Source organism: Schistocerca nitens, chromosome 7 (assembly GCF_023898315.1).
Source record: "Schistocerca nitens isolate TAMUIC-IGC-003100 chromosome 7, iqSchNite1.1, whole genome shotgun sequence".
NCBI classification, from domain to species: domain Eukaryota; kingdom Metazoa; phylum Arthropoda; class Insecta; order Orthoptera; family Acrididae; genus Schistocerca; species Schistocerca nitens.
The window spans coordinates 288,750,886-288,765,871 of NC_064620.1; positions in this window are offsets into that span (position 1 = coordinate 288,750,886).

Here is a 14,986-nt window from a genome sequence, read left to right on the forward strand (position 1 = left end):
GGCCGCACGACGGCAATCAACAGACTTTGGACGCGAAATGTTAGTGGCAGCTAGACGCATGGGACATTTCATTTTGAAAATCGTTAGGAAATTCAGTGTTATTAGATTCAAGCCGCCAACAGTATGCTAAGAATACCAAATTTCAGGCATTGCCTCTGACCACAGACAACGCAGCGGCGTTTACTTAGAGTTGTCAGTGCTAACAGACAACACTGCGTGAAATAATCGCGTAAATCAGTGTGGGACGTAGAACGAACGTCTCCATTAGGACAGTGCGGTGAAATTTAGCGTTAAGAGGCTATGGTAGCAGACGACATACACGAGTGCATTTGATAACGGCACAACATCCCCTGCAGCGCCTCTCTAGGACTTGTAACCATATCGGGTGGACCCTAGACGACTGGAAAACCGTGGCCTGGCACTGATTTCAATTGGTAATAACTGATGGGAGTGTTCGAGTGTTGTGGAGACCCCACGAAGCCATCGACTCTAGTTGTCAAGCTGGTGGTCGCTCCGTAACGACGTGTGCTGTGTTTACATGGAATGGAATGGGTGGGTCCTCTGGTCCAATTGAACAGATCATTGACTGGAAATGGTTACGTTCGGCTACTTCGTCTGTAGCCAGTCATGGAATGGTTCAAATGGCTCTGAGCACTATGGGACTTAACATCTATGGTCATCAGTCCCTTAGAACTTAGAACTACTTAAACCTAACTAACCTAAGGACATCACACAACACCCAGTCATCACGAGGCAGAGAAAATCCCTGACCCCGCCGGGAATCGAACCCGGGAACCCGGGCGCGGGAAGCGAGAACGCTACCGCACGACCACGAGCTGCGGACCCAGTCATGGACTTCATGTTCCCAAACAACGATGCACTATGTCACCGGGCTACAACCATTCGCGATGGGTTTGAAGAAGATGGTGGACAATACGAGGGATTGATTTGGCAACGCAGATTGCCAGACATGAGTCCCATTGAAATTTAAAGGGATATAATCTGTAGGTCAGTTCGTATACAAAATCCTGCACCGTCAACGCTTTTCCAGTTACGGACGGCTATAGAGGCAGCATTGTTTAATATTTTTGCAGCGGACTTCCAACGACTTGCTGGGTGCATGACACGTCTAATTGCTGCACTACGCCGAGCAAACGGACGTTCGGTACGACACTAGGAGGTATCCAATGACTTTTGTCGCCTCAGTATTATTCTGCAACGGTACTTCCCCATATAAACATTTACAGCGTTAAATTTCAGTATTATTTGAACCACACCTGAACTAATTTTTTGTACTGATATACCTGTCACGAGATATTTAAACGAGTTTACCTCTTTTGTTGTCTTATTATTTATCACTATTTTTTTATCCTTATGAGTTTCCCTTTCATTGCCATTACTTTCATTTTCTTTACTTATATAACCATTCTATAAGTTTGTAAAATATTATTCAGTTTAACCACATTTTCTTCTAAAGCCTTCTCGCTGTCTGCGAGGAGAACCTGGTCGTCTGCATATAAAATAGCATTAGTAGCCGTGAATTCGTTCCTTCCTAGGTCTTTGCTCTTGTGCCTCTTAGAAATCCGTTCTTCTAAAACTTTAGTGATATATACATATTACAAAACGATACCGACAAGCTTCAAGGGGTTGTAGAAGGTGTGTTGAGGACAGAAAACCGCGTCCAAAAACTGCATCCAGCGATGTTACTGAGCGTCGAACTTACAGACAATGGTGCCTGCCGCTATTACTATCCTCAGTTTGTTCTGCAAGCTAACCTCTAGAAATTTCACGGTATAGTACATCTGTACATCAAAAAGAATTAGTGAGAGACCACACACTTGTTTTAATCCCTGGTTTACATTCAACAATTCTTCTGTTATGTATACTACTTTTAGTGCTATCGTATTAAGACTTAATAGGATTCAAGACATTTAGAGAAACACTGCAGTCAGTATATCTCTCCCATATATACATTGTAGGCCTTCTCATAGTCTCTGTCGCCTGTAATAGCTGATCCTGTGACCAGCCCCAAATATTGGCTGTGAACTGCAGGTCATCCAGAAAGGACATCACATCATCAGTCGACTTCCCAGAGAAGGGGGTGGTCAAACCCGCTACGGCTGGACCTAATAAAGCTCCAGTTCTTCCTCCATGGTTGCAAGCTTATTACACATGTTTGCATTATCTGTTTTCAGTTGCGCCACTTCAATAACCAATGGTTGAACAGCTTCCCGAGTAGTGACACACTGCACTTAATACTCCGCCATTGGGGAATCTTAGTCTCCAGTATACGCTATGGGATACGAAATTTACTCTCAGCAGCCCGCACAACACTGTACACACTTATATCTCATGTTTTATCATCGCTACTAACTTTATGGCTCGAGGTGACAACAGTTAATACAAATTACTGGTAGTGACTCCGTACATGGTGCAAAGTTACGCCGACCCCATCTTACAGATTGTCAAGAATGATCCTTCACATTATCGTTACGCCTATAACCTGAGGACTCCTTTTTCTTTTCTTGTATATACTTATAATTATTGCTGCCTTCCATTCCCCTCTCCAAGTACTACATGTAATTCAGCAATTGCACAAATCTCTTTTTTCCAGATTTATTCCCTTCTCACCTGCAGCATTCCCGATCCTACCCTCCTGTAAAATACACTCCTGGAAATTGAAATAAGAACACCGTGAATTCATTGTCCCAGGAAGGGGAAACTTTATTGACACATTCCTGGGGTCAGATACATCACATGATCACACTGACAGAACCACAGGCACATAGGCACAGGCAACAGAGCATGCACAATGTCGGCACTAGTACAGTGTATATCTACCTTTCGCAGCAATGCAGGCTGCTATTCTCCCATGGAGACGATCGTAGAGATGCTGGATGTAGTCCTGTGGAACGGCTTGCCATGCCATTTCCACCTGGCGCCTCAGTTGGACCAGCGTTCGTGCTGGACGTGCAGACCGCGTGAGACGACGCTTCATCCAGTCCCAAACATGCTCAATGGGGGACAGATCCGGAGATCTTGCTGGCCAGGGTAGTTGACTTACACCTTCTAGAGCACGTTGGGTGGCACGGGATACATGCGGACGTGCATTGTCCTGTTGGAACAGCAAGTTCCCTTGCCGGTCTAGGAATGGTAGAACGCTGGGTTCGATGACGGTTTGGATGTACCGTGCACTATTCAGTGTCCACTCGACGATCACCAGTGGTGTACGGCCAGTGTAGGAGATCGCTCCCCACACCATGATGCCGGGTGTTGGCCCTGTGTGCCTCGGTCGTATGCAGTCCTGATTGTGGCGCTCACCTGCACGGCGCCAAACACGCATACGACCATCATTGGCACCAAGGCAGAAGCGACTCTCATCGCTGAAGACGACACGTCTCCATTCGTCCCTCCATTCACGCCTGTCGCGAAACCACTGGAGGCGGGCTGCACGATGTTGGGGCGTGAGCGGAAGACGGCCTAACGGTGTGCGGGACCGTAGCCCAGCTTCATGGAGACGGTTGCGAATGGTCCTCGCCGATACCCCAAGAGCAACAGTGTCCCTAATTTGCTGGGAAGTGGCGGTGCGGTCCCCTACGGCACTGCGTAGGATCCTACGGTCTTGGCGTGCATCCGTGCGTCGCTGCGGTCCGGTCCCAGGTCGACGGGCACGTGCACCTTCCGCCGACCACTGGCGACAACATCGATGTACTGTGGAGACCTCACGCCCCACGTGTTGAGCAATTCGGCGGTACGTCCACCCGGCCTCCCGCATGCCCACTATACGCCCTCGCTCAAAGTCCGTCAACTGCACATACGGTTCACGTCCACGCTGTCGCGGCATGCTACCAGTGTTAAAGACTGCGATGGAGCTCCGTATGCCACGGCAAACTGGCTGACACTGACGGCGGCGGTGCACAAATGCTGCGCAGCTAGCGCCATTCGACGGCCAACACCGCGGTTCCTGGTGTGTCCGCTGTGCCGTGCGTGTGATCATTGCTTGTACAGCCCTCTCGCAGTGTCCGGAGCAAATATGGTGGGTCTGACACACCGGTGTCAATGTGTTCTTTTTTCCATTTCCAGGAGTGTATATTGAAATGTGGTGTGTTAGGTACTTTCACTGCGGGAGTCAGCGAATGCTACGAGCAGTGGGGCTAATGGAATAGGTTGAAAATTTTGGTACACCTTGAAACAAGTCTGTAAGGCCAAGCGGAGCATCCAAGTTCGAGTCCCGGTCCGGCATAAATTTTCAGCCTTTACCATCGATTTATTGCAGCGCACAATAGGCGGCTGAGGACTAGTTTCTCGTAATATTGTATCCTTTAAAATAATTTCTGTCATTCTGATGGCATTTCATTCTCCAACATTCGCTCTCTTCTTGTAATAGGGCTCTTCCACATCTAACAACTGCTTCAACCACTGTAAGCATTCCTTTCCTGGTATTGTATCAATCTTTCCTTTGTTACTGATTTATCTATGCAAGTACTTGAATCGTTTGAACCCAAACTTTTGAGTTCCGCTTAAATCATATTCAGTGGGACCTGCTGTACGGAAATACCTGGCTGCTGTGATCTGGTTGTCATTAACCTGTAAATTCGTGGTGTATATAAACAAGGACTGGGCAAAAATACGGAAACACTGCGAAAAATACAAGCTTGAACATAAATGCAGATGGTAGCCAAGCCTGCAGGTTGCGCTGTTGTATTTGACTACGAACAGCACCTGTGCAGCGTCCTCAACACGTTGCAAAGGTGAGCCGTGGTCAGAACAGTGTTCTGTGTAGTTGTGAGCGCATCAAGTCAGACCGAAGTGAATTCCAGCGTTGCTGCTTGCGTGATGGCTGCTTCCGTATCCAAGGCAGACGAAGTGTTTGGTGTTTCAAGAGGCGCCGTAACGAATATTTATGCTGCATGCAGAGAAAGCGGATAAACGCCATCCGCTAAGTCGTAACGTGGACAGAAGTGTATGTTGAGTGATCATGACGGACGGGCTTTGAAAAGGATTGTGACGAAAAGTAAGGCGACAGCAGCTGCAAGAGTCACTGCAGAACTGAGTGCCGCACTCTTGAATACCGTTAACAGCAAAACACCACGAACGGTCGCCATTAGTTGGGAATGACAGGGCGAGTTGGAATTCCAAAACCACTCCTTAGTGATGCAAATGTCCGTAACAGGAAAATATTGTGCCGAAGCTATAAGCCTTATAACACCCCACCCGTCACTTGGCTGGTTTTGGCGTGTTTCACCCCAACTACTTGACTAACAGATCAACAGAGAGTGCAAAAACTGCAGCAATATCGGATAACCATCTTACAACCTTAGACTAAGAAACAATGGAAGAAGGCCGTTTGGTCGGATAAGTTTTGTAACACTCTGTTTCGAACTTCTGGCCGAGGTTACGTCCCATGGCGTTGGTTCTGTGATGATTTGGGCAGCCATATCGTGATATACCATGGGGCTCATGGTTAGTCTGCAAGGTTACATCGCTGCCAAGGACTGTGTACCATTTTGGCACACCTAGTCCATCCCATTGTCCAGTGTTTGTTCCCCAATGGCAATGCTATGTTCCAAGATGACAGCGCCCATTTTCGCACTGCTCGCATCGTGCAGGACTGGTTTTGCGAGAGCGAGGGGGTTGCCCCATCTCCCCTGCCCCCAAAGTCACCACATGTCAGTATTATTGTGCCTTTGTGGGTTTAGTTTGGAGAGAAATTGTGCGGTCGCTGTCGACCTCCAACACCTTTACCTGAATTTGCCACCATTTTGGGCGCAAAAGTGTTGTAAGATTCCACTGAAATACAGCGCCCATATTTAGCCATTCCGAAACGAGTGGAAGCCATTTTTGAATGGCAAATGGTTTTCTACACCGTGTTCAGCATTGTATTGTGTTGTGTCTTTTGGTATTACTTTATTTTTGTCCATCCCCAGTATACGTTCTGTTACGCTCTACGATAATAACACTCCAGTCCTCGAACGTATTCCTCAGCATTCCTGTCTCTCCTAGCAACTCCTGATAAGCATTTTCACATGGCTCACTGCAGTAAGCGTTCTAGTCTCACATCCAGGTCAAAAGAGCTAATATAGACTGACAATGTATGTACTGGGTGATCAAAAAGTCAGTATAAATTTGAAAACTTAATAAACCACGGAATAATGTAGATAGGTAAAAATTGACACACATGCTTGGAATGATATGGGGTTTTATTAGAACCACCCCATATTGCTAGACGCGTGAATGATCTCTTGCGTGCGTCATTTGGTGATGATCGTGTGCTCAGCCGCCACTTTCGTCATGCTTGGCCTCCCAGGTCCCCAGACCTCAGTCCTTGCGATTATTGGCTTTGGGGTTACCTGAAGTCGCAAGTGTATCGTGATCGACCGACATCTGTAGGGATGCTGAAAGATAACATCCGACGCCAATGCCTCACCATAACTCTGGACATGCTTTACAGTGCTGTTCACAACATTATTCCTCGACTACAGCTGTTGTTGAGGAATGATGAGCATTTCCTGTAAAGAACATCATCTTTGCTTTGTCTTACTTTGTTATGCAAATTATTGCTATTCTGATCAGATAAAGCGCCATCTGTCGGACATTTTTTAACTTTTGTATTTTTTTGGTTCTAATAAAGCCCCATGTCATTCCAAGCATGTGTGTCAATTTTTACCTGTCTATCTACATTATTCCATGGTTTATTAAGTTTTCAAATTTATACTGACTTTTTGATCACCCGGTATACTAAACCTTGTTTAGTTTGCTCAAAGTATTTAAAGTTATGTTTACCCTTCTGTTTATTTCTTTTGCTATTCATCCAGTCGCTGCCTCCAATGGTCCCAAACAGAAAACTCATGTGGAGTTTCAGCGAAACGACTGAATCACAGCGGAATGGAAGACCTTGTCGAAAAGATTTGGATACGGTGGCTCTTCTTACGGTTTGCTGCGGAGCTCGATGTCCAACAATGTGCGAGGAGCGGCGTGCTTCGAAACACTTGTCCGTGGACCAGCATTGTGCTCTTTCGGCAGAGATGCAAAGGGTACCACAGATCATCGTCTATCCTACTTTACAGAGCAGACAAGCCTTCGAACCCCACGTTCTTTGAAGTGTCGTGGATGTCCAACCATTTAGCGCCTAGTAGTTGTTTCGCTGTCCTTCCACCTCTTTCCGTAGATGCCTCCGGGCGGGGACTACTCAAGAGGACGTCGTTATCAGGAGAAAGAAAACGCGTTCTACGGATCGGAGCGTGGAATGTCAGATCCCTTAATCGGGCAGGTAGGTTAGAAAATTAAAAAAGGGAAATGCATAGGTTAAAGTTAGATATAGTGGGAATTAGTGAAGTTCGGTGGCAGGAGGAACAAGACTTTTGGTCAGGTGATTACAGGGTTATAAATACAAAATCAAATAGGGGTAATGCAGGAGTAGGTTTAATAATGAATAAAAGAATAGGAGTGAGGGTAAGCTACTACAAACACCATACTGAACGCATTATTGTGGCCAAGATAGACACAAAGCCCATGCCTACTACAGTAGTATAGGTTTATATGCCAACTAGCTCTGCAGATGATGAAGAAATTGATGAAATGTATGACGAGATAAAAGAAATTATTCAGGTAGTGAAGGGAGACGAAAATTTAATAGTCATGGGTGACTGGAATTCGTCAGTAGGAAAAGGGAGAGAAGGAAACATAGTAGGTGAATATGGATTGGGGGGAAGAAATGAAAGAGGAAGCCGCCTTGTAGAATTTTGCACAGAGCATAACTTAATCATAGCTAACACTTGGTTCAAGAATCATAAAAGAAGGTTGTATACCTGGAAGAATCCTGGAGGTACTAAAAGGTATCAGATAGATTATATAATGGTAAGACAGAGATTTAGGAACCAGGTTTTAAATTGTAAGACATTTCCAGGGGCAGATGTGGATTCTGACCACAATCTATTGGTTATGAACTGCAGATTGAAACTGAAGAAACTGCAAAAAGGTGGGAATTTAAGGAGATGGGACCTGGATAAACTGAAAGAACCAGAGGTTATAGAGAGTTTCAGGGAGAGCATAAGGGAACAATTGACAGGAATGGGGGAAATAAATTAAGTAGAAGAAGAATGGGTAGCTCTGAGGGATGTAGTAGTGAAGGCAGCAGAGGATCAAGTAGGTAAAAAGACGAGGGCTAATAGAAATCCTTGGGTAACAGAAGAAATATTGAATTTAATTGATGAAAGGAGAAAATATAAAAATGCAGTAAATGAAGCAGGCAAAAAGGAATACAAACGTCTCCAAAATGAGATCGACAGGAAGTGCAAAATGGCTAAGCAGGGATGGCTAGACGACAAATGTAAGGATGTAGAGGCTTGTCTCACTAGGGGTAAGATAGATACTGCCTACAGGAAAATTAAAGAGACCTTTGGAGAGAAGAGAACCACTTGTATGAATATCAAGAGCTCAGATGGCAACCCAGTTCTAAGCAAAGAAGGGAAGGCAGAAAGGTGGAAGGAGTATATAGAGGGTTTATACAAGGGCGATGTAGTTGAGGACAATATTATGGAAATGGAAGAGGATGTAGATGAAGATGAAATGGGAGATAAGATACTGCGTGAAGAGTTTGACAGAGCACTGAAAGACCTGAGTCGAAACAAGGCCCCGGGAGTAGACAACATTCCATTAGAACTACTGATGGCCTTGGGAGAGCCAGTCACGACAAAACTCTACCATCTGGTGAGCAAGATGTATGAGACAGGCGAAATACCCTCAGACTTCAAGAAGAATATAATAATTCCAATACCAAAGAAAGCAGGTGTTGACAGATGTGAAAATTACCGAACAATCAGTTTAATAAGTCACGGCCGCAAAATACTAACGTGAATTCGTTACAGACGAATGGAAAAACTAGTAGAAGCGGACCTCGGGGAAGATCAGTTTGGATTCCGTAGAAATGTTGGAACACGTGAGGCAATACTAACCTTACGACTTATCTTAGGAGAAAGATTAAGAAAAGGCAAACCTACGTTTCTAGCATTTGTAGACTTAGAGAAAGCTTTTGACAACGTTAACTGGAATACTCTCTTTCAAATTCTGAAGGTGGCAGGGGTAAAATATAGGGAGCGGAAGGCTATTAACAATTTGTACAGAAAGCAGATGGCAGTTATAAGAGTCGAGGGGCATGAAAGGGAAGCAGTGGTTGGGAAAGGAGTGAGACAGGGTTGTAGCCTCTCCACGATGTTATTCAATCTGTATATTGAGCAAGCAGTAAAGGAAACAAAAGAAAAATTCGGAGTAGGTATTAAAATTCATGGAGAAGAAGTAAAAACTTTGAGGTTCGCCGATGACATTGTAATTCTGTCAGAGACAGCAAAGGACTTGGAAGAGCAGTTGAACGGAATGGACAGTGTCTTGAAAGGAGGATATAAGATGAACATCAACAAAAGCAAAACGAGGATAATGGAATGTAGTCAAATTAAATCGGGTGATGCTGAGGGGATTAGATTAGGAAATGAGACACTTAAAGTAGTAAAGGAGTTTTGCTATTTAGGGAGTAAAATAACTGATGATGGTCGAAGTAGAGAGGATATAAAATGTAGACTGGCAATGGCAAGGAAATCGTTTCTGAAGAAGAGAAATTTGTTAACATCGAGTATAGATTTAAGTGTCAGGAAGTCGTTTCTGAAAGTATTTGTATGGAGTGTAGCCATGTATGGAAGTGAAACATGGACGATAACCAGTTTGGACAAGAAGAGAATAGAAGGTTTCGAAATGTGGTGCTACAGAAGAATGCTGAAGATAAGGTGGGTAGATCACGTAACAAATGAGGAGGTATTGAATAGGATTGGGGAGAAGAGAAGTTTGTGGCACAACTTGACTAGAAGAAGGGATCGGTTGGTAGGACATGTTTTGAGGCATCAAGGGATCACAAATTTAGCATATGAGGGCAGCGTGGAGGGTAAAAATCGTAGAGGGAGACCAAGAGATGAATACACTAAGCAGATTCAGAAGGATGTAGGTTGCAGTAGGTACTGGGAGATGAAGAAGCTTGCACAGGATAGAGTAGCATGGAGAGCTGCATTAAACCAGTCTCAGGACTGAAGACAACAACAACAACAACAGTTGGAAGTAACGGCAGAAGATTAAATGCCCATTCTCAAAGTATAAGACATGAAAGGAATCACTATACTCATACAACAGAAACCTTGCCTTTATAAAAATAACGATCTTCATCAAGGGATTCGCTTATAACAGCTGACAACGTAGATAAAATACAGTCAACATTTTTCCGTTTTGCTAGAAAAATGTAGTTCTTGTAAGTGATTTCTGGAGGTATTTTATGACCTTAAAGAGAAGGTTTCATGATGTAGAAGATTAAAAATGTCGCTTGGTTTGTAACCGTAAACACAGATGGATTGAAGGTAACACGTTTATACACCAACGTCGCATTTCCCGATATTAATTACATTGCACTCACAAAAAGAACAATGTCCTTTTTACAGGTCTTTGGAACATCAGCGTATCTATACATGGCATTTTCATGGTACGTAAATTGCAATACGAAAGCTATCAAAGGCGGCATTTAAGGTCTGAAATTATGGAATCCAGCATAGCATAAAAATAAATTGGGCGTTCACAACTAGGGTCCCAGTGACCAAGCAAAGAAATTCCAAGCAAAAGTGAGTGAAACCTGTTTACGATTGTGGACGGGGCCCGAATCAATTACTATTGGTTTGCTTTGCAATTTCACTCATTTATTTTAATAAATAATTTTAGGAAACAAGCCAATGAGGCCGCAATCAGAATTTTAAGACACGTAACCACAATCACGGCTGAAGGCCTTTAACGCGAAAAATGGCAATTATTAAAAATTTAACAAACGTACATAAAATACAAACAGCAAACAATTTTTGAAAACAACCCAATGTGGTCGCAATCAGAATTTTAAAGCAAGTAATCACAATCACGGCTGAAGGCCTTTAACGCCCAAAATGGCAATTATTAAAAAAACTTTTGCCAACATACATAAAATAGAGACAGCAAATAATTTTTGAAAACAAGTCAATGTGGTGGCAATCAGAATTTTACGGCGAACAACCACAATCACGGCTGAAGGCCTTTAATGGCAAAATGGAAATTATAAAAAGAATTAACAAATATACTGCCAAACGGCGAATGGCATAGCAAAAGTTAATTAAAAGAAACAAACAAACAACAGATCACCAAACAGGTGAGACAGATGATGGTAACTTAATGAAACAATAATAAAATAAAAGATAAGAGCCAGTGACAGATGGTGCTGCAGGAATCGACCTCTGAGTAGGTCACACCAAAAACACTGTCGCGAGTGAGGAGAAAGGCAGCCAAGAGTTGCATTCAGATCACAAGATGGTAACTTGGACTAATGGCAGGCTAACGAGCGACTGATGATAATCTTGGTGAGGCTACCTGTCATCCAACAAAACAAATGCAAGATGTAAAATTAAGCCAAATTCGGAACCGGCGTCTCCGTCCGCAGAATACTGTGCTTAGTGCGCCCGGAACAAGAAGGAATGACTACCACTAACGTAGAAGAACGCCACCCAACCTACAAGCAAGAAGCTGGCAAACTTACACGTCTCACCGGACAGCGGCGGCAAGGCGAGGAAATGCACAGCGCCATTACATACACTAAACCCCACGGCAGGTAACTGGGGCGTTAGCGGTCACAAGACAGAAAAATCCCGCTGGCTGAACTTAACAATGTAAGAAGCTGAAAATAGTAAGCAGTAATTAGAAGCTCAGGAAGGATAATCAGATCCGCCTTCCCCAGGTCCTCCACTCGCTGCTTTTCGCCTCGCCGACGCTACGAGCAGCAACACGAACCAAGTCACTGGAGAATCATGAGATTTCACAATGGTGGAGGTTTCTCTACGCGAATTGCAATGCACTCAACTTAAACATGCAGGATCCGGTTTCGACGAGGTCGTGCACCCTCGTGACCACTGCCCTTTCGATCCGGCAGTCCATACACGCCGCCAGCGGTCCTGGCTTGTCGTCGCTCTGCGCGGACGTCGCTGCTCCTGCGTCCCCAACCGAACTCTACACTCACACCACCCAGACGAAGCACGAGGTCGCCCCAAAGATAAGGCAGCAGAACTACATATCGATAAGCGCTGATGCTGCCACTAGCGGACAGCTAACGCTTACGAAACCGAGTGGCGCCAGTGAACACGATTAGAAGACAAACAACCCAACCATGCCAACTAAACGACACGGTCTGGCAGAAACCTACACACAGCAGCAGCGCGAGCCGCAGCACGGCTCAGTGGGGCAAGAAACTTTTGGGCAGCGCAAATTCCGAGCATGGGTTTCAGTTGCCAGTAGTGCCTGTTTTTTGATGCTTAAAAGTAGCTCTGTGACAGCTGCTTAAACAAACCCAGTGAGATACGGAGCGCCGATCTTTAGCAGCAGCGCGACCCGGAGACGGGCAGACAGTGGAACCCGTTGCCCGGCAGGTAACGAGCCGCACCGCAGGTGTCTGAGGCTGCGTGGCCAGCTCCCGGGGCTGTGTTTGTTCAGCAAACAGGCCGGCCGGGCGGCTTCCGCGTCAAACAATGGCCACCCCAGGCCAGGGGATGCGGGCGCCAGCCCTGGACCTCTGTGTTCGCGTGGCCCGTCTCCTGGTTGTACAGTCACTGGACCTGGCTGGCTGGGAAGGCGCTAACCACGCAGCACACCCTGTGGTCGAGTCGCGACAGGCGAAGTCAGCAGCACGGCGCTATTAGCCGTTGCGTCTTGTGTTACACTCCCGCCGTTACGCATTTCCTCACCGCGCGCCTTCGTAGGTGCAATGAAAGTGTTAACGGCCTGTACTCCTGAGCACGAGTTACTTTCCAGTGTCCTATCGTAGTAATGTGGCACTAAAGGTAAATCGCTTACGAGGATAGAGGCTGTTCCATTTCGGAAAAGTCGAGATGATATCACGGCGCTTAATGCATTTTCGCCCGGATGTGAGCAGTGGGTTACGGTACTAAAAAATTCAGTTTGTCTTCACAGAGATGCTCCAAACACAAAATTACAATACATGAATTTATTTTCTTCTCAAAAATGAGTTGTGAAACATCCCCTTAGAAAAATTTATAAATGACAGTGCTGGAAAACCTCTACGTTAGTTGATTTTCAAACAGCTGAGCAAAACTGAACGTACTCAGACATTTCTCTCTTATTCTGATCAACACAAAACTGACACAATTCTTTTTTTTATTTTTTTAGCACAATGCAATCTGACTTTCAATAATCCCTACAAAAGAATGGGCATGACTAACAGTAACCCTCACCTTTCATGAATCACTTACCTCACAAAGATCGTCGTTTCTCGAACTACTGCAATACAGTGAGCGCCAATACTACCAGCTAAATAAGAGATTCTAACTACTGAATGCACTAACTATTGATAGGCATAGTTAGCAAATGAAAGATTTTCATAGAGAACAAACAATGTATTTACCTTAATAATGTTCAAAAGTCATATATATATATATATATATATATATATATATATATATATATATATATATATATCAGCTCACGATATCCAATATTACAAATTTACTCTTTTTGATGGACACACTTGCAGATCGTCCGCTCTCAAGATTCCCATATCCACCACTGCTGGCAGCGCACCTCCAACTGCACAATGCTACGCGCTGTTCACATCCAACTCCCCAACACTGCAATAGCAAATATTCCAACAACGCCAACCATCCACAGACTGCACACAGCACAGCCAGTGATTTTCATACAGAGCGCTACGTGGCGTTACCAACATAAAAACCTAAACAGCCTATTTACAGTTGTATGCCAAGTTAAGTTAAAAAAAAAATGCAACATCAAATCAAAACACTTCCACCTGAGCCCCTGCGGCGACGCAAAGAATGTCTAGTCTGCATCCACTTTCCATCCAGATCTGCGGAAACATGTCCTAAGGGATGGTACCGATGACTCATAATCCGAGTATGGGGGTCTTGAAGGCCCTGAATTTCAGTGGCGAACATTCTGTCCTACACGTAGCCCCAGAGAAAACAATCCAATGGTGGGATCTCATGAGAAAGTGGAAGACAACTCACAAGTCTATCTCGGTTAGTACAGTCTCGTGAAACTGTTCGATTCGGAGTTGTCCGAATATGCAGCTACCAGTGAGGTGGAGCACTATCTTCCTGAAACCAAAAGGCCGGTTGCAGGTCTTCAATCTGGAGGAAAGCAAACATTTTCAAAATTTACAGGTACGTCGTTCCAGTGCATCCTGCACTTCGCTCCTGCGACAGTCTCCTCAGCAAAGAGCACCGACCCAGTTGTCCTGTCGCACATGAGTTCGCACCAGACCTTCACTTTGGGGCTACGTCGAACCTTTTCCATCATACTGTGCGGATTCTGTGACCCCAAAACGCGACCCTTATGTCATTCATAATTCCAGAGACTTGAAGTGTGGATTCGTCAGAAAGCATAATACTTGGCCAGAAAGCAGGATATTGGTCGATTCGGTTAGGCATTTCACATGCGTAGCCATATCGGTGTTGCTTGTCACCAGGTTTTGTGGCCTGCAGAGTCATCACCTTGTATTACTACAGGCTCAACCGTTTTTGAGGACGTCACGAATAGTTGAGCGTGGCATCCAAGTTCTCGTGAAGCCGGAGGAACTGATCTGCGTCGACGTCGCTGAAACGCTTGATGGACATTCTCAACTTGTTCTTCAGAGACACGCTGACCGCCTTCATCCCGTTTCAGAATGCTGCCCGTGTCCAGAAACTGCCTAAGCCATTCTTTTGTCCTTTTGGCGTCTGGTGCAACTCCCTTGTGAGCAGAACGAAACTGCGTTCGCACCATAAAAATGGACTTAAGCACCAAAGCACACTTTATGCGTTCTCCTAAAACGACGCCATTTTCACTTGGATGGACAATGAAACAATGAAAATGCGCCAAACGTTGACAAAAAAGGCAGAAACCTTAGGTCCCTCTAAAGACCTGAAACAAA